Source organism: Leopardus geoffroyi, chromosome B2 (assembly GCF_018350155.1).
Source record: "Leopardus geoffroyi isolate Oge1 chromosome B2, O.geoffroyi_Oge1_pat1.0, whole genome shotgun sequence".
NCBI classification, from domain to species: Eukaryota; Metazoa; Chordata; class Mammalia; order Carnivora; family Felidae; genus Leopardus; species Leopardus geoffroyi.
In genome coordinates this window covers 55099570-55119982 of record NC_059332.1, presented here as the reverse complement: position 1 = coordinate 55119982, position 20413 = coordinate 55099570, and the positions used below count along the sequence as shown (strand labels likewise).

Below are 20413 nucleotides of genomic sequence, written 5' to 3'. Positions count from 1 at the left end.
AAAAGAATTATAGGTCAGAAGCTAAGTTCTCACAATTTGTTTTACATGTCCTTGGAAAGACTCTTCGCTTTTCTGAAGGTGGGCCACTTATATGTTAATGTACAGATGCTGAAAATGCTCACTGCTAAGTCACAAAGACTGGACAGGGATGGTTAAGCAGTGATGGTTGGCATGCACGATGACAGTGGTTACTGACCCTTCTTTATTCTTTAAAATTCAGGGTCTCAGCAATGGTTGGGCTCATTTAGAGTTTAAATTTTGTGTGTATAATTCAAGTAATCACTTTTTTTTTTTTTTTTTTTAAAGAAGTAACTCAGCTCAGCGTTTATTTATTTTTGGGACAGAGAGAGACAGAGCATGAACGGGGGAGGGGCAGAGAGAGAGGGAGACACAGAATCGGAAACAGGCTCCAGGCTCTGAGCCATCAGCCCAGAGCCCGACGTGGGGCTCGAACTCACGGACCGCGAGATCGTGACCTGGCTGAAGTCGGACGCTTAACCGACTGCGCCACCCAGGCGCCCCTCAAGTAATCACTTTTTAAAAAATGCTGAGTTCTAACAGAAGAGCCCATGTCCCAGGCCAATGGACATATATGCTTGATTGATAGCCAGACTACTGTGAACCTGAAAAAGACCTAGGGTTTAACCAAAAGTGGTGTGCTTTTCTTTGAAACTAAAAATTTTTTCTTTGATGCTTTCAAGAATGAAGAAATATTGGCTGTGGTAATATTTTTATAGTGTTAATTTTGAACTTACCTACCTAATCTTGTCCTTTTTTTTTTTTAATATGTTTTGGGGGTAGGGGAGGCATATGGGGAGTTATTTCATATTGTGCTTGTTTATACATATTTTGTGTGTTGGAATCATATATAATATGACATTAAATTTTTTTAAAGAAAATGAAATTCTGTGGGAGGCTGGCTTGGTTAAGCAATTGACTTTGGTTCAGGTCATGATCTCACGGTTTGTTGAGTTCAAGACCTACGTTGGGCTCTGTGCAGACAGTTTGGAGCCTGGGGCCTGCTTTGGATTCTGTGCCTCCCTCTCTCTCTGCCCCTCCCCCACTTGTACACGCAGGCTTGCTCTCTCTCAAAAATAAACAAACTTAAAAAAATAAAAAATAAAAAGGAAAATGAAATTCTGTAAAGAAGCCAGAATGAAGATGTAGTTAGGCAACAGTACTTTTTTGGCAATGTTCATTCAGCCAGATAGCTTCTGAAGGGTCAAACCTCCATCCCCCTAAATTGGGCTTTGCTCTTCTTAGAGGGATAGCTCCATAAGGTTCCAGTTCAGCAGGCAGGGACTGGCCAGAGAAGAGGGTCAGAAATAAAACAGGTGAGGGAAACTAAATGAGATGAAGAAATGTGAGGAGGAGACAAAAAGAAACAAACAGGAAAATGAAAGAACCAGGTAGAAGAAAAATGTAGAAAGCCAGAGGAATGGGGTAAATGAAATGGAGATCACAGCTTACTATTTACGTGGCCTGTAAACACCAAAGTATAACCCATAGCTCACAAAAGGTGTTTCAAATTCCATTTTGGAAGAGCAAGAGCACACCATGATTTCCTCTGGTATATACCAAAATAAGTGTCAATTCTGATGACGAAGCTAGAAGTTTTTCTTTTTCTTTTTTTAACGTTTATTCATTTTTGAGAGACAGAGTGCAAGCAGAGGGTAGCAGAGACAGAGACACACACACAGAATTCAAAGAAGGCTCCAGGGTCTCAGCTCTCAGCACAGAGCCCGACATGGGGCTTGAACTCATGAACTGTGAGATGACCTGAGCCAAAGTCAGAAGCTCAACCAACTGAGCCATCCAGGCACCCTGGCTAGAAGTTTTTCTAAGTCTGCTTTAGAAAAATGTAACCAAAGAATTTGAATAATCATATCAAATAAGTCTCCTCTGAAAATACAAACTTTTTTTAAGTTATTTATTTGAGAGATAGAAAGTGTGTGTGCACATGTGAGTGTGCATGCAAGTGAGCAGGAGGGGGAGAGGGGGCAGAAGGGAGAGGGGGAGAGGAGGAGAGGGGAGGAGAGAATCCCAAGTAGGCTCCATGCTCAATGTGGAGCCCAACACGGGGCTCGATCTCATGACTGCAAGATCACAACCTGAGCAGATATCAAGAGTCAGACACTTAACCCACTGAGCCACCCAGGTATCCCAAAAATACAAAATTGTTTAAAGAAAAATTTCTGTGAGGATTTAAGACTATTGATCAAATGGAAATTTTACTTTTGGTTTTTAATGCCAATATTTCCAGAATAAAGTACAAAATGTCAAGCATAACAATCCATTTATTGTTCTAATTCATCAGTGACCAAAAGGCTCAGAAAAAAATAAGAGTAGTGACATCAAACTAGATTTTGGTAATTAATATTCTTTAACTTTGCTTTTTATTTTTAATTATTTTTTAACAGCTGACCAAAGCCCACCATGAAGAATAACACTTCATCTACCTCTTCATCCTCAGGGCAAATAACTATTTTGGTTTTGAATTTTTTGTTTATTTGTTTTGAATTCTAATACAGTGGTTACCCACGATACCCTTCCAGTAGAGGAGGAAGGAGCATATTAGGTGATGTTTTTCTTATTTCATTGGTAATATATCACAGCTAGTTGACAAACATAGGATATACAAAATACTGATGGGAAACCTTTCTATTTACATATGCACACACACACTAGAAATGTAGAAAAAAATTTAAAACAGAAATGTACATAACATTTTATCACTTTGAGCCACACTTCCTTCTTTCTTCCTAATGCTCTCTACTATTCCCTGCCATCTGTAGCTTCCTCTATGCCCTTTACTTCAGAGCCTGCCAGTGAGGTCCAGATGATTTCCTGGCAGCAGAACATAGCCACCTGCCTGTCCTTGGCTTTGGTGAGTCAGGTGCTGCACAGCTAGGTGTGCTGAGCTCACCAATTAGACATGCAGTTAATCTGTCTCTAATTCAAGGTCATATTCTGTCTAATTTAAAAGTGATAACAAGCTTGTTTCTTTGTAAAAAGCTCAACCTTTTGAAAGTAGACCTGCTGATATTTTTCCACTTCATCTCTAACCATCCTTTATTTCAAAGGTGAAAGAAAATGTGGTACAGATGCAGAGTCTGGAACACTTTTGAACATATTACTTTGCTCCTATTTCTTACACACTCAGCATAGCTTAGGCAGCCGCCACCTTACATCTCTGCTATGACCTTCATTTATTGGCAGATCAGGGGCAAGTTTCCCTCTCTTGAAGATGTACTTTCACTCATTTAAAACATTACATGCCAAGAATTTTTCTGACTCACTCTTCATTTTCTATAAACATAGTTATCTGACTGAATCAATTCCACCTCCAAATGTCTCTAAAAACATACCCTTTCCTCCCCATTGTTCAGGCTGTAATCATTCTCTTTTTTATTGAAAAGCTTCTTGACTTATTCTTTCCTCACTCAAGACAGCTTCCAAACTGCCACCATAGTAACTTTTCTAAAATCAAATCTAACCCTGGCATTGCTGGCTTCCAGCCGAAAACGGGTCACAAATTCATTATGGTCCAAAAGGCCTTGTTCATCAGGCCCCAAGTCTCCTTCTTTGTGCCCCTCTCCTGCTCTGCCTGGTCACTGGGGTCCTTACGCTCTAGTCCAGGTCCTCCCACAGCGTATTCTTTGGAATTTTAGCTCACAAAATCCTAATGACTCAGAGGGTTTTTTCACCTAATGCCTTTTTTGGTTTGGTTCCAATGAGAATTATCTAAGTTTCTTTATAGCAGGACTTAACAGGATAGTGTTCTTCAGAGTAATTTGTCTCCAGAACTTGTTCCATAGCTCTCCCAGGACTAGGGCTCCTCAAAACACACCCTGACAACCTTGTCTACACAGGCTCACCTCCCCAAGTCTTATGCTATTTCCTGGTCTTGGCTAGGTTCCTCTTACCACACTTAATTTGTTCACTGTCTCCCCTACTAGAACAGCAGCTCCATAAAGGCAGAGGTCTTGTGCCTTGAACAGTAACTGGAATATAGTCATCACCTTGTTATTATTTATTCATGTTGAACGAATGCTGTTCCTTTTGCCTCATAAGCCTCACTTCCCTCCACTGGGGAAACTCCTACTCAATTTTCAAAAGCAATGCAATGATCACTTCCTACAGGAAGCATTCCCTGAGTTCACACCTCTCTCTCAGCAGATCCTGCCCTCTGATTCTCCAGTTGGCACTTTAAATGTATTTTTATTAAAGCACTTATCACACTTTATTATAGTGAATTATGCCTTTTGGCACCATTAGACTAAGAGCTCTAAAATAGTTTCTTAATCATTCTATTTCCAGATTTGAACACACTGAAAACTCAGTGACATGTCAAGTGCTCAGTAAATGTTTATTGAGTAATAAAATGTCTTTCCTCACCAAGGCAACTTACTTCTATTTAAATCAGTCTTAGAGCACTGTTATTAGAACTGTTTCAATTAGTTGCATTACATTTCTTTCTAACTTTGTCTGGGGCAGGAGTGGGGGGGGGGGCGGTGCGTGTAGACCACAGCAAAAAAATTACTAATTTAGTTCTTCCACAAGGTGTTAACAGAGCTTGAGAGGTTTCTCTAGTCACATCTGAAGACACTCTGGAGAAGAGAATGAAAATAATCTATCACATTAACTTGAATCCAAATGTAGAAATCTGCCATTGCTATATATAGTTTTACACATGCAGGCAAACGCTAATATATGCAAACACAGACAGGCCTCTGCCAACGCCTTTCAAATAAGCTTTCAGACTATGAACTGATTGAGTGAGTCATTCATTTGCTTACTCCATTCATTCAGCCCACATTCATTAAGCTCCTATAATGAATTCCAGGCACTGTAGTTAGAGACTGGTTTTATTCAGAAGACAGACACCATTTCTGCTCCCAGGGAGGATAAAGTCACAATGAGTCTAGAGGGGAGGGCAAACAATAAGCAGGATGTTACAGAGGAGGAAAGGGAGGAAAAGTGATTGAAACTTCCAGAGGAGGGCCCTACTGAGTGAAATTATAATAAATGAGTAATAGTTACCAAGATAAAGAAAAGGGCAAGGACAACCCAGACACAGGGAATAACATGCAAAGGAGGCAGAGAAACTGGACAGCAAAGTGTTTAATGATGGGCAGAAATTAAAGTATATTAGAAAGATTACTTTGGCATCATGTGTAGGGCTTTTGGGGGAAAGAGAGACTGAAAATTAGGAATTAAAGTGACATGACATCCTAGGTTACAGAAGACAGAGAGACGAAAGAGCGAACAGATTCAATAACACTTAACAACAGAAAGAAGCCTTGAATATTTTCCTGATTTCTGGCTTGAACATCCAGTGTTTCATTCACATTCCGTGGAGATTATGTAGTGGACTCTGTGGTATGCTGTCTACATCCCCTCTCCTCAGAACAAGGACACACATTTCTCCAGGGTCAGAGAGTGTTGATGACTGCCAGCCTGCGGCAGAAGTCCCTCTCAGGTGAGGCTGAGAAAAACCATTTTGCTCAAGGTGCTGTTCCATTCCGGAGAGCAGCCAGATCCAGTGACTGGTTGGTGCAGTGATAGAAAGGCCAACAGCCCTTGCTCCAACTAGGGACACCTCTGCAGGGTCATCCCAGCCTCAGAGTTCCCTGAAGGATCAACTAAAGACCACCTTCTCCTTCTGTTCAATCCTGTCTTCACTCCCTGACAGATATGGATCCTGAGAGAACTTCCCAATGAACCTCCTGCACACCAATCAGCACAGTGAACCAATCTGTAACACAGTCCAATTATTTTTTGCTTGTTAGTTTTTGCAGGAAGAGGGATGGAAAAATGTGAATAATAATAATAACAATGATGATAATAAGCTACTATGTATACTGTTCTAGTTATTGTACTTATCAGCTCTCTAAATCTCTTCATGTGTGCATATATATGCAAACACATTAGAAAAAGAATGATGATAGCTATTTCTTAGATCTTTGAGAAGCCATGAGAATCTTATTAAAAGTGTGAACCTCCTCAATTGGAAAATGTACTATGCCACAATTCATAAATCCTGAAATATTCTCACAAATCAGCCAACTACTAAATAGAAGTGAGGCTTTCTGGAAGGTGTATGACACTCAAATTTGGTAATCATATTACTCCCTATTATGTTTTTTTGTACAATATAAAAATGCTAATATTGAAAATTTCTCATTGTCTTTTAACTTACTATATTTGAATAAAGATTTGAATCATTAATAATAGGTACCCAAAAAGCATTCTTGAGAAGCTATTAAACTGCCACCCAAAATACTGAATTCCTTAGTGCAGTTTAATACTAACATTTGGGTTAAAGGATTTAAGCTTTAAGGGAACATCAACGACTAACTGAACTTGGAATAAGGGGAGGAAGGGAATGAGAAGAAAGAGAAAAGGGGAGAAGGGAGGACAAATGAGAACATATATGTAAAGTCTACTACTCAGCAATATGGACAAAAGTACTGCCAAAATCAATCCCACGACTCACTAATTAAAACTGTGCTTAAGTATTCTATTTTTGTGCCTAATATAAACGCAAGTCAGTCCAGAATCCCTATGTCCTATGATCTTTATGGAAATGATGAAAATATTTACACTAATTTAGTAGTTATTTTCAAATATCTTACTTATAAAAAGAAATGTATCATATCAGACATGATATTGAAACAGAAAGTAAAATCTGTCACTTAAAGGTCTGTCCAAGGACTACAGGATTAAGAGAAAAATATATGTAAATTTGCATATATATAATATTTTACATACACATATGCATACAGGTTTACATACATCCATATGCGTATATATAAAGACCAGAAACAGAAAACAACATGAAATACACTGTAAGCTGATGGGAAACAATACCAAGAAGTCTGAAATGGCTTAAAGCTAAGCAGACTAAGACTTTCTAACACTTGCTATATAAAGTAAGGTTAGTTATTTAATTTTTTGTATTCTTTAAGTTTGCTTCTCTTAAAAAAGGGGAGGAAGGCTCTGGGAGAATACTCTATAAAATGGATCATGAAATAGAATTAAGCTAGGTGAACAGTTATGTCTATAGGTAGACAGACTAGATTTTATTATAAATATCATAAGTGACAGCATCATATGCTACTGAAATTCCTCTATAGATATAATTTTCATGTAATGAACAAATAAAATGATTCTAGAAATAGAAATAATTATAAACAGGGTACTAAATTTCCTTTAAAGAAAAACTATATCTTCTATTTTAATGCAATTTTAATAAAAGTAAACTTCAATAGGTTTGGCTAACAGTGGCAAATGTTATTTGACTTTTGAAGTGATTTTTCCTTTGAAACATACTGAACAATATTAAATAATCTTCAAATGACCATTTATTTTCAGGGTGCCTGGGTGGCTCAATCAGTTAAGCATCTGACTCTTGATTTCAGCTCAGCATGATCTCACAGTTTGTGAGCTCAAGTCCAGTGTTCCAATCCCCCCTTGGAACTCTCTCTCTCCCTCTCTCTCTGTCCCTCCCCAGCTCACACACTCTCTCAAAATATATAAACATTAAAAAAAAAAAAAAACGCACAAATGACCATTTATTTTCAATCTATAAAAAAAAGGAAGGATATATACAGAAATATATTTTAGATATTCAATGATTTTTGTGATAAAGCCAAAAATGCAATCACATCCTCCTCATCCCAATTCTAATGCTCAACTTCCAAACTTTTCCTTAATGTAGTTCTAAGATATACCAAGAACAATGTACACATCTTCAACTACAACTATAAGAAAAGCAAAGCTAAGTGCAGCAATCTAAGTACTGTTCTCATAAATCAAGAGATGCTCCTAGAGATGAAATAGACAGAAAAGCTGCTCTTCGAAGCAGTTACTGTTCATAAAGTAATGGACAGACTGAATACTATCTATTGACAAGTACTCCTTACCTAAGAAAATCATTGGAGTTTTAGGTAGTTCAGATTTATATGAACATTGAGTAAGGAGTCACTGAAGTTTATCTTTGCCATAAAATCTTCTTGACATAGTGTTACTTCTGTTTCTTAAGCTGTCCATTTTGAAAGATTTCTTCATTAAAAGGCATTTGTCAGTTTTAGATTTAAGATGGTCACTAACTTCTTGAGAACTCTTGTACTAGGAAAACGAAAGGTTAACCTACCTCTCAAAAAGTAAAAAGAGCATACATCTTTACATATTTCATAATTTTAGTGTCACTATTAAGTTTCTTGAAAGCACCAATTAGATTTGCTTTTAAAATAATTATTGAAACACCTGGGTTGAGCATTTGACTTCGCTCTATTCGAGCATATGAACTAATCGATTTCATAGTTCATGAGTTTGAGCCCCGCATTGGGCTCTGTACTGGTGGTACAGAACCTGCTTGGGATTTTCTCTCTCTCCCTCTCTCTCTGCTCCTCTTCCACTTACACATGTGTGCTCTCTCTCAAAACAGATAAATAAACTTAAAAATATATTATTAATGGTTATGCCCAGTAAAACTCCTAAAACACATTTCCTTCTTCTCTTAAAAAAACCTAAAAACTAAAATGAGAAAAAAGTTTCAAAAATATTAATACATAAGTATATTTGTAAATAATGCATCATTTCAACTAAAAAATTTGAAAAATATTTATACTAATTTATGAGTCAACATGTAAAAGTAAACATCAGTTTTAATTGGTCAAATACAATTGTATGCTAGAAGCGAATATTAAAATATGATAGGGAAATAGAAACTAATCACTCTAATACTTAGTCCCAAGGGCTCAGTAGTCCCAAGTAACTATTTAGAGCATTGTTCTCCAACAGAAATATAATGAATGACATCTATAATTTTAAACTTTCTAACTATAATTAAAAAGGTAGCAACAGGGGTGCCTGGGTCGCTCAGTTGCTTAGGCATCCTACTTCGGCCCAGGTCATGATCCCGCGCTTCATGGATTTAAGCCCCACATAGGGCTCTGTGCTGACAGCTTGGAGCCTGGAGCCTGCTTCAGATTCTGTGTCTCCCTCTCTCTCTGCCCCTCCCCGGCCTGCACTCTGTCTCTCTGTCCCCCCCAAATAAATAAACATTAAAAAAATAAAAATAAGCGTTGCCTGGGTGGCTCAGTTGGTTGAGCATCTGACTTCAGCTCAGGTCATGATTTCATGGTCCGTGAGTTCGAGGCCCACATGAGGCTCTGTATTGAGAGCTCAGAGCCTGGATCCTGCTTCAGATTCTTTCTCTCTCTTTCTTTCTCTCTCACAAATAAACATTAAAAAAATAAAAATAAAGGTAGAAACAAATGACATTAATTTTAACTTATTTGAATTAATAGTTTATTGTCATTTCAACATGTAATTAATATAAAAATATTTCTGAGATATTTTATAATACTTTTTCACTTAAATTTTTGAAACCTGGTATATATTTTATCCTTTAAGTGTTATACTAGAGCTGACTCACATTGGCTTCTGGGAATCAATTGTGCATTATGACTTTCCAAGTCAGGGTTTTGACATCACTTTGGTAGTTTAAAATTGGCCACAACAGAAGTACTTACATTAACAGAAATCAGCAAATGACATAAATCAAGGCTCTCCTACCCTACCCCTCCACTAGCTGGTTTACCAATACACCACTGCCTTCAGTGGTACATCTTCATTTGGACCAGCCACATTTCAAGTGCTAAAAAAATCAATCACAGAGATTCTTGTTTTTAATTTTAAAAAATATTTATTTATTTTTGAGAGACAGAGACAATAGCGTGAGAGTGGGAGTGGCAGAGAGAGATGGAGACAGAATATGAAGCAGGCTCCAGCCTCTGAGCTGTTAACACAGAGCCCAATGTAGGGCTTGAACTCACAAGCTGTGAGATTGTGACCTGGGCTGAAGTTGGACGTTTAACCGACCGAGCCACCCAGGTGCCCCAATCACAGAGATTCTTGATCAAGATGGTGGAGCAGGAGGATACTGTCTCACCTCATCCCACAAACACACCAAAACTGCAACTACATATAGAACAGCTCTCTCTGAAAACAACCTGATGAATAGCAGAACAGCTTTCCACAACTAATGATATAAGAAAAAGTCACATCGAGATGGTTAGGGGAGGCAGAGGCACGGTTTGGTCAGGGCCCACACGTGGGAGGGATATCACCAATGCAACGGTCTCTGAGGAGTGAGGGGTTCAAGCCCCACTTTGGCTACTCCGGATCTGGGGACCTGCACTGAAAAGACACATCCACATAACTTAGGGCTCTGAAAATCAGTGGGGCTTAACTTTGGGAGAGTCAGGGGGTTACAGGAAAATAAAAGTGTGCACACAAAATCGCTTGCTCCACAAACCCACACAGAGGCAGCAATCTGAAAAGCAAGCACTTTGGCCATACATGAAGGAGATTTACTGGCTAATTTTAGGCATGTGCCAGAGGTGAAGGAATCTATAGGAATTTTATCTGGATTGGAAGTGCTGACAGGCACCACTTTTGGTACTCTGATCAACATAGCACCGCTCACCTTGCCCCAGCATTCCCCTACAAACCTGCCCACCCCAACAGATGCACCGCCAAAGTGGCCCCCATTCCCGTCACACCTCCCAGTGGGTGGTGTCAGCCTGGAAACAACTCCTGCCCCTAGTGGCAGCCCTACCCATCAGTGTGCCTGCAGCAGCCATGACCCATCCTACGACAAGAGGGTACATGCAGCCCACACAGAGTATACCCCTGGTGTGCATGCTTCTGCTGATTGAGGGGACTGTGCTTATGGGTCCCAAAAGACACTTTCTACATAAGGCTACTCCTTTAAGAATGGGAGACTCAGCTGTTCTACATTATACACAGTAACAAGACAGAGAATCAGGCAAAATGAAGAGACAGAAGAATATGTTCCAAATAAAAAAAACAAGATAAAGCCTTAAAAAAGAACAACACTGACAATGATGGGGAGATAAGCAATCTACCTGATAGAGTGCAAAGTAATGGTCGTAAGGATGCTCACTGAACCCAAGAATGGATGAACAAAGTGACAATTTCAACAAAGAAAGAAAAAAAAAAACCAGAGCTAAAGAATATAAAAACAAATGAAAAGTAGAGGGAATCAAAAGAAGATTACAGGATGCATAGTAGATCAGCAACCTTAAAGAGAGTAGAGGAAATTATCTAAACTCAACAGCAAAGAGAAAAAACATTAAAAAAAATGAGGATAATTTCAGGGACCTCTGGAACATCAAGTGTACTAATTCACTTATGTACAAAAAGGAAAAGAAAGAAAGGAGCAGAATATTTATTTGAAGAAATAATAGCTGAAAACTTCCCTAATCTGGAGAAGGAAAGACATCCAGGTTCAGGAATCATGGAGAGCCCCAAACAAGATGAAGAACCCAGAGGTCTGCATCAAGACACATAATTGTTAAAGTGTCAAAAATTAAAGATAAAGAGAGAATCTTGAAAGCAGCAAGAGGAAAGCAACTAGTTTTATACCAGAAAACCCCCATATGACTATCCACTAATTTTTCAGCAAAAAATGAGCAAGCCAGAAGGAGGTGGCATGATATATTCAAAGTGCTAAAAGGAAAAAACCTAAACAAAGAATACTCTATTCAGCAAGGTTATGTTTCATAATTGAAGGAGAGATAGTTTCCCAGACAAACAAAAGTTAAAGTTCATCATCACAAAACCAGCCTTACAATGTTAAAAAGACTCCTTTAGACAGAAAACAAAAGGCTGTAACTAGAAGAAACTTATGAAAGAAAAAAAAAAATCTCAATACTCTGGTTTCTCTTCAGATCGAATAAATCTTTCACCTTTTAAAGAAAGAAAGAGAAAGACAGAAAGAAAGAATCTCATTGGTAAAAGCTAACGTATAGAAAAGGTAGTTGATTAACCACTTTATAAAGCTAGGATGAAAGTCAAAAACCAAAAATAGCAAATCAACTATATCTATAATTATTACTTAAGGAAAACACAAAATAAAAAGTTGTAAAGTAGGACTTCAAAAAACATACAACATGGGGGGGGGTGTAATGTTTTTAAAATGCATTTGAACATAAGTAACCATCAACTTAAAACTGCTGATTGTTATATATGAACCTCATGGCAACCACAAACAAAAAACCTATAATAGAACAGTTTCTTGGATCTTCTATCTACTAGATTGGGTGCTGCCCAATTCATCAATCATTGAATAAAGCCAGTAAGATCTTTAAAAATGTACTTAGTTGATATTTGTTCAACAGGCTGATGGCAGGAGTGGAACCCAGAAACTTCTGATGGCTTCGGGAATAAGAAACACGAGAGTTGAGGCCCATGAACCTTTGGGTTCTAGGTCTTTCTCACTGTTTCTGAGGGACATGGGTAAGTTCCTCTTGGTTCTGAGCTCCACTCTCTTTGTGTTGCATGCTCCTGATCTAAATGGCTTTCCAGTCCAGGATTAATGGGTCAATCTAGACTGACAGGAGGCTCTAACAGAGAGCCAGTCCTTAGTCCATGATTAGTCCACAGTCCCAGTCAAGGGTTTATTTAGCAGGTAGGCTTGAGCTGGCAGACGATTACATCTAAAATCAGAGTTCCTTGCCCTTGGTTCAGTCCATGGTCCCCATTTGCTGCAGTATGATGGTTCAGTCTCTAGTTCCACTTTGGAAACTGCTAGTGGTACATACCTAAGGCCTTTTCTTGGCCAGTCCACAGTACTCTCTCTTTGGTTACTGCTGATATGCACAGTCCATTTCCTTGGTTACTACTGGTTTCTGTTAATGTGCACATGAGGTAAAATGATTAACAGATCTGCTGTTAATGGAAGTCACAGAAGCCAAAGTTGCAAAATTGGTAGGCATGGATCAAGCACTTAAAAGCTGTATCAGAGTCCTTGCCACCTAACTCTAAGACCCCCATACTAGGATAAACTGATCATGGAATGGGTTAGATTGACACTAGGTCACCTGCCAACCTCAAAAAAAATTCTATGCAACGAGGTACATTGTAAAACACCCCAAATCCCCAACCTAGCGGCATACCCCTTTTCAGGCATTAACTTGGCTCCAAGAAACCGAAGGCCTAATTAAAGAAATGGAATCCTCATATTTCAAAAAAAAATGAGTATACTACCATCTGGCACAACTGCTTATTTTATATCTAAAAACTGTGGTCCTAGAAGCTGCACATATCTATAAAAATGGCAAAATCTTATTAAGACAACCTAGAATTAAAACGCCTTTACAGGGAACAAGAAGTGCACTTGAAAGCAAGAGTTCCCAAATCAAACAAATAGGATACCTATTTGAACTGGTATGCAGAAGCCTCCAAAAGGCTGTAAGATTCAAAAACAGCTTCATTGAATGATTCATTATAAAAGGCTAATGAAAAGACTTAAGACGCACTTACAAGACTAAGGCTGATGTGACTTCTACTACTCCCCTCGATCCTCCTTTACCTGAGTACTCAGAGTCTACTACTAATCTTCTATCTGAACTGCCTTTCCATTCTGAAAAGACTGTCATACAACCATAAGAGAAAGTCCACCAAGTTAGTGACTCTACAGATGTCACCATATTTACTCTTGGAGTGTCCTCATATAGGCCCCTCTCAGAGTCGATTCGACTCTAGGAATTCTCTTGCAAATTGCTACAAGTTATTACATTAAATAGCCAAGAATAAATGAAAATTAAGGGAAAATCATGCCAATATTGGACCTACACTCTGAAACCCACTCACTCTGGAACCTACAGATGGGATCCTGGGAAAACTGGCAAAAGCCAGTGAAAGGAAAAATCTTAACAAAGTCAGCTCTCCTGGATCTCTATCTGTAGTACTCAGCTGAGAGAAGGTAAAATTTCACATTGTCCCTTCCTTTCCAAATCCAGATCCACTGGTTATTGATCCTTTCTCTCTCACAGACAACTATTTCCTTCATTTTGTGTTCTGATGACTTGGCTTGGCATGTCAGGTTAGGGGCCCCCCAAATATGGTAAGACAGAAATGATGGTACCACTCCATTTGCAGTTTGGGCCTCACCACATGCAGACCCTGAGGGGAATTGTGAAAGTCTTTGTTTTCTTTCGACTATCTTTGGGAATGGCTCTGGATCTTGGGAGGGTTGTGTCCTTTGTACCCTCTTTGGGGACATGTCTTGTATCCACAGAGTTGTTTGATTTTGCCAGAAGTATTTCCTGTCTGTCTGGCTAAAAGCTGACAAGATTTTGAAAGGATTTTTTAAAGTAGCTCTACTGACAGAGATAGGCAAACTAAAAGCTGATATTTAAAGCCTGACAGGAACTTCTAGGCCTTGTCACCTAAGCTACCCAGAGGTAAAGACAAATATCCCAAAAACAGAGCTCTATATCTGGAATATAGAATTCTTCTAATTTCCATCTTCATTGAAGATATTCTCCTTGGTAAAAACAAGCAAATTGAAGATAATGTAGTTGCATGAGTGTGTAAAGCCTTTGAATTCAGGTTGCTACTGACTCACTGAAGAATTAAGAACTGTTCCTTTCATATGAACTGGGTCTTTACCAGGACAGAAAATGCAGCTCTAGAAGCAATTCAAAGCCACTTATCCTTTCTGTCAATACCAAAACCCTTATTCATCTCAGAAGGCTGGTTAAGTACTGTAAAATTGTGAATTCAGGAAACAAAAGCCCTGCTTAGAAGGACATTCATTCTTTCCCTGGGTCCTTGAAATGCAGATGTTCTACTACTATCTTCTCAGTAACTCCTATGTAGGCTATCTCTTCAAAATGCAAACTTCAGGGAGGAATTTTTATCATAAGATAAAAAAGGGTGGGGGAGGACTATTTGAAAACAAAGTCTATGAAAATCTTAAAAGTCTTCTTTACAAATGAATAAAAGCTTTAGGCATCTGAGCAGGTAACCTTAACTTATACCATCTGTCAGAAATATGATTTGGATTCAACTGCTTTTTTATAAACTAGTAAGTTTTGCATCATCACACCTGACTCATGGCTAAAATTTTATTTTTATTTTACTATTATTACTTTTTTGAGGAAATAGAAAAGGAATTTGTTTATTGAGGGCAAGAGGATGCAAGCAATATAATAATCAAAAGTTTTATCTGGTTTTCACTGACTTTTCTTTCTCTGTTTCTCAAATGGGGGTTAGATTTTATTTGTACATTTTCTGAGAGTCTCAATTTGCTCATGGAATCCTTTACACAGGGGAGGGAGCTGTGGGGCAGATTCCTTAAGAGACCCCGTGGGAGAACTCTCATTGGGTGGGAGTATTGCTCAATGTTGCCTACTTCTTTCCCTTGTCCTTCATGTGTACTACAAAATAGTCATTTTATGCAATGGTGAGCCCAGCCATTAGCAAAAAGAAGTTCTGGAAGCCCACTTTGCCATCTTGGGACTGGTTTGGGTCCTTCATTATTTTGTCCACAGCCAGAGGATCTTTTTGATTTTCCAAAAATCCAGGGAACTCCTTTTTCATGAGTACTCTCAGGTCCTCCTTTGTTAAGCAGCCTTTATCCTCAGCAAACTTTGTGAAACATGATCATCATGGTTTCCATGGCATGTTCCATTTAAGATGGCGTTTTTGTGGCTGGGAGCCTTAGCACCAAGTAGGTGTGGGGGGAGCTCATGCCTAGCCTCCACCAGCTCTCACCTCTGCTGAGAACATTCCTATGGCTAAAATTTTAGAACAATAAGGTATTTGTTTGCATCTTTCTATATGTTCATGGGTGTTTATGTATAAATGTTGTAGTTATGTCACATTTTTCTACCTCTGGATGGTACTGCCAGAATTAATTTGTATAACAGCTCTATTCAATTGGCTTAAAGAAAAATAAGTGCCTATAAAATTAAGAATTTCTAGACTCAGAAATACTGAAACCAAACCAAATACTTTCAAATTCATCTGGGTCATCTTCAGTAAACAAAAGCTAGCTTAAGTTTGTTACTCTAATTAAAATAGGTATGTCTTTACAGTCATCAGCATCAAATAATAGTGCATACAAATGACTCTCATTCTACTTGGTTTACTAGTCAAATAAGTTCATGTGATATGTCACAAAAAATATGTCAGTGGGGCGCCTGGGTGGCGCAGTCGGTTAAGCGTCCGACTTCAGCCAGGTCACGATCTCGCGGTCCGGGAGTTCGAGCCCCGCGTCAGGCTCTGGGCTGATGGCTCAGAGCCTGGAGCCTGTTTCCGATTCTGTGTCTCCCTCTCTCTCTGCCCCTCCCCCGTTCATGATCTGTCTCTCTGTCCCAAAAATAAATAAATGTTGAAAAAAAAAAAAATTAAAAAAAAAAAATATGTCAGCAACAACAAAAAAACAACAACTTAGCAGGATGTCTAATTTTGATTAACATATTGTGAAATTTTTAAGAGTAATCTAAATACATAAAAAATGATTTAAAGAGAGATAAGTTGGATGAGAGTTTACAGATAAACTTTTTAGCAATGATTATGTCTAACAGGCAAGGAAAGTAAAATAGTTGTTGTAAAGTAACTACAAGTATATGACAAAATCACATATAAAATCAGGATAGAAAAGTAATAGAAAGTTTGTATTAAAAAACTGGGGAAATAAATTTTATGTGTGATCCAGCTGGCTATAATTAGAATGGATTTAATTTTTAAAAGGAACTTTAAATTCAAAAGTACACTGTTGCACAGTTAGAATAGTTTCTTGGACTTTTGGTCTGCTTTAAGCAACTATGAAAGTTTCTTTACCTTTTAAGTAATCTGAATGGTCGGCAAAGATTTTGTGTCTTATGAAAACAATTTACTGTGTTACCTGTTGTCTTTACTAGCTCTGTGATTGCTTAAGAAAACCCAATATTCTCAATATTAAGAGAGCTAAGTTTTGTGCACAACTATGTAACCTTCTGTATATGTCTTTAACATCTACTTTGCTTAAATTGGTAATTAGGTATTATTCCATAATGATCTGTGATCATATTTGGTCAAATGTGCACAACTTTTGAAGGTTTGATGACTTCCCCAAATTAAATTCTAAACAGTCTTTTTTTACATGAAAGAAGCTTTGTGATTTACCAGAAGGCCCCTGAAAAATATCAGAGGATTTGTCTCTCACCTGGTAAAATGTTAAACTAATTTGGTTTATTTGATATGTTCAATTAAGTGGAAAGCATTATCAAATAAGAAGTGATGTTAAAAGTTATTAGGCAATATTTGTATGGATATGAGTTATTCATTATGTATTCTAGAAACTGTATGAAATTCCTAGAAATCTGATATGTCCTGGTATAATGTTATCAGTCATAATTCCAGTCATTTTCTTAAAATGTTGTGTATCACAGAAATAAGCAAATTTCCTGGTAAATTACATGAAAATAAACTCTCATCACATCTTTTTTTTTTTTTTCAACGTTTATTTATTTTTGGGACAGAGAGAGACAGAGCATGAACGGGGGAGGGGCAGAGAGAGAGGGAGACACAGAATCGGAAACAGGCTCCAGGCTCTGAGCCATCAGCCCAGAGCCCAACGCGGGGCTCGAACTCACAGACCGCAAGATCGTGACCTGGCTGAAGTCGGACACTTAACCGACTGCGCCACCCAGGCGCCTCTCATCATATCTTTAGCCACAGGCTTTTTAAGTCTTTTGTCATATGTAGACAGTTATTCTTTTACTCTGATGCTTTTGCAAAAGTGAGATTCCAGAAAAAGGACCCTACAAAGGTGCTTTTACAAGGTATTGAATCTTGGCTGCATATTTCACAGCTGAAAAAAGTCCTCACATGACATCCTGTTCTTTGAAAATAATGGCCCTCTAAATCAAATTGACTAGGGAAAGACGTAGCCTAGATTGAGGTAGACTGCTTCCACCTAAGACATCGGATCAAGAATGTTTCTTTGCAGGGACACCTGGGTGGCTCAGTTGGTTGAGTGTTTGACTTTGGCTCTAGTCATGATCTTATGGTTAGTGAGTTTGAGCACTGCACTGGGCTCTCTGCAGTTAGTGCAGAGCCTGCTTCGAATCCTCTGTCCCCCTCTCTCTCTGTCCCTCCCCAGCACGTGTGTGCATACTCTCCTTCTCAAAAATGAACAAACATTTTAAAAAATTAAAAAAAAAAAAAGGATGTTTCTTTGCTTCCTTCTTTCCTCTGACCATCCTTTTCCTGAATTTTCTGGCTATAAGTAAGATCAAATTAGTATCTTAATTAGGAACATCTTTTTTACTCTTAAAGATATTGAAGAATCTACTGCTAAAGCAATATATATAGCAATAAAGCCTAACAAAAATACCTAGACTCTCTGGCTAAAGTTGCTCTTGATTATCTTTTAGCACAGCAAGGAGATGTTTGTGCTATGGCCTACACCCCTCACTTTACTTGGATTGACACTTCTGGGACAGTTGGGATTCTGCCACAGTAGTTCAATGAAAAAGCCCGATGGCTTAAGAAAGTAACTCCTTCAATGCAGTTTTTCTTTGACTTACTTGATTCGAATTGCTTTGGGTTCTGGGGACCATGGTTCTGATATGAACCCCAAACACTGGGAATTATGTTGATTTTAATAATCTAGTACTCTCCCTGGTGCACACTGTTCTCTCAAAAGCTTTAAACGCATGTTTACAGCTGCTAACCAGCAAGCAAATGATCCTCTTTAGATAAGCATGTCAGAAAAGGAATGAAGAGAGTGACCAACTTAAAAAACATAAATGCAACATCATGACCCAAGAGTTCCACTAAGAGATTCAGCAAAAAGACAACATGATTGATGAATAACACAGAGATTCAGCAAAAAAGTCCTCAGAACTGCAGAGTGGGAGCTGAGAGTAGTGGTAGTACCTTCAATTTTTATCACATCTCTCAGGCTCAGAGTCTGATCAAAAGAGTGAATTATAAACAAGACACTAGGACCATAAGGAAGTCACTTTTGCTAAGCCCCATCTAACCAAATTGAAACTTGACTTAATTATAGTTTCAGCTCTCACAGAAATAGAATCTTAAACTAGCTAATCAGGAATCACCTAGTTGGCACCTAATCTGCCTGAAAGACACCTGCCATCCTCTAAAGGAAAGTGACCTTACAATAAGATATCCACTTTTTTGGCCAACTGTAACTTCCCTGTTCCACTCCTTTCTGGCTATAAATGTCTTTAATTTGTACAGTGCCGAGGAACTCATTTCTATTTCCTAGATTGCATGCTGAGTAATTTGTGAATCATTGAATAAAGACATTAAGGGGCGCCTGGGTGGTTCAGTTGTTTAAGCGTCTGACTTCAGGTCAGGTCATGATCTCAGGGTTTGTGAGTACAAGCCCCACGTCTGACTCTGTGCTGGTAGCTCAGAGCCTGGAGTCTACTTCAGATTCGGTATCTCCCTCTCTTTCTGCCCCTCCCCCATTTGTGCTCTCTCTCTCACTCTCAAAAATAAACATTAAAAAAAAAGACATTAACTTTAAAATATATTCAGATGCATTTTTATAACAATAGCTCAAAAAGCTAAGTGAGATGTAAAGCTTTAGAACCTGAAAAGTGTCTTCTCCCATACATTCACTCATTCAAGTTTTACTGAAGTACTATTTTACTAGTCATTGTTATAAGTAATGGAGAGATAAACAAGATGAACATAATACTGCTCTCTTGGGAGTTTATGCTTCAGACAAAAAACAAATAAAAATGAACATTCACCAAATGATGTTGATGTGAAGAAAACAGAATAAGGTGCTATCATAAAGTACTTGGGGTGTCCCCTGAAGTGGTTGCTGACTGAAACCATCCAGTAGGCAGCCTCAACTAGAACTGCCATCCCTACAAAGTGGCTTCTGCAAAGGGGAGAGAGTGTTCAGCACCACCCACCAGCATACCTGAAATAGCTGTGGCCAGACCTTGGTGCCCAGCAAATTAGAGTCCAGCCCTGACCACCTGCATTACTGCAGTAGTTGAAGCCATATATAAAGCTAGTATGAAGGATAAAAGACCAAAGTAGTAAAATCAACTATACCTTCAACGATTAGTTAACAAATACACAAAATAAAAATATGTAAAATATCTTTATACACATCTATATAAAAATGTGGTGGGGGTTAGTAAAAATGTAGTGATTTTAGAATGTATTCAAACTTAAGTGACCATCAATTTAAAACAGACTGCTATATAACAAAGAGTATTATATAAGAGCTTCACGGTAACCACAAATTATGATACATGAAAAACAAAGAAAAAGTGCAAACAAAACTGTAAAGAAATTCAACAAATCACAAAAAACAGAGTAAGAAAAGGAACAAAAAAGAACTACAAAAAATACCAGGAAACAATCAAGAAAATGGCAATAAGTACATACCTATAAATAATTTAAATATAAATGGAAAAAATGTTCAACCAAAAGGCATAGGGTGACTGAATGGATAAAAAACCAAACACATTTTTTGCAAACTACAAGAGATTCAAATCAGACCTAAAGACCCATGCAGTCTGAAAATGAAAGGATGGAAAAAGGTATTCCATGC

General features: G+C 38.2%; 1 protein-coding gene and 1 pseudogene across 2 annotated transcripts in view; both read right to left on the bottom strand.

Moving 5' to 3' along the window:
- The window catches only part of PRIM2 (DNA primase subunit 2), a 348531-nt gene that overhangs the window by 15279 nt on the left and 312839 nt on the right, over positions 1-20413 (bottom strand). The gene's annotated exons all lie outside the window — the stretch shown is intronic.
- On the bottom strand, positions 14973-15574 carry LOC123609362 (annotated as a pseudogene).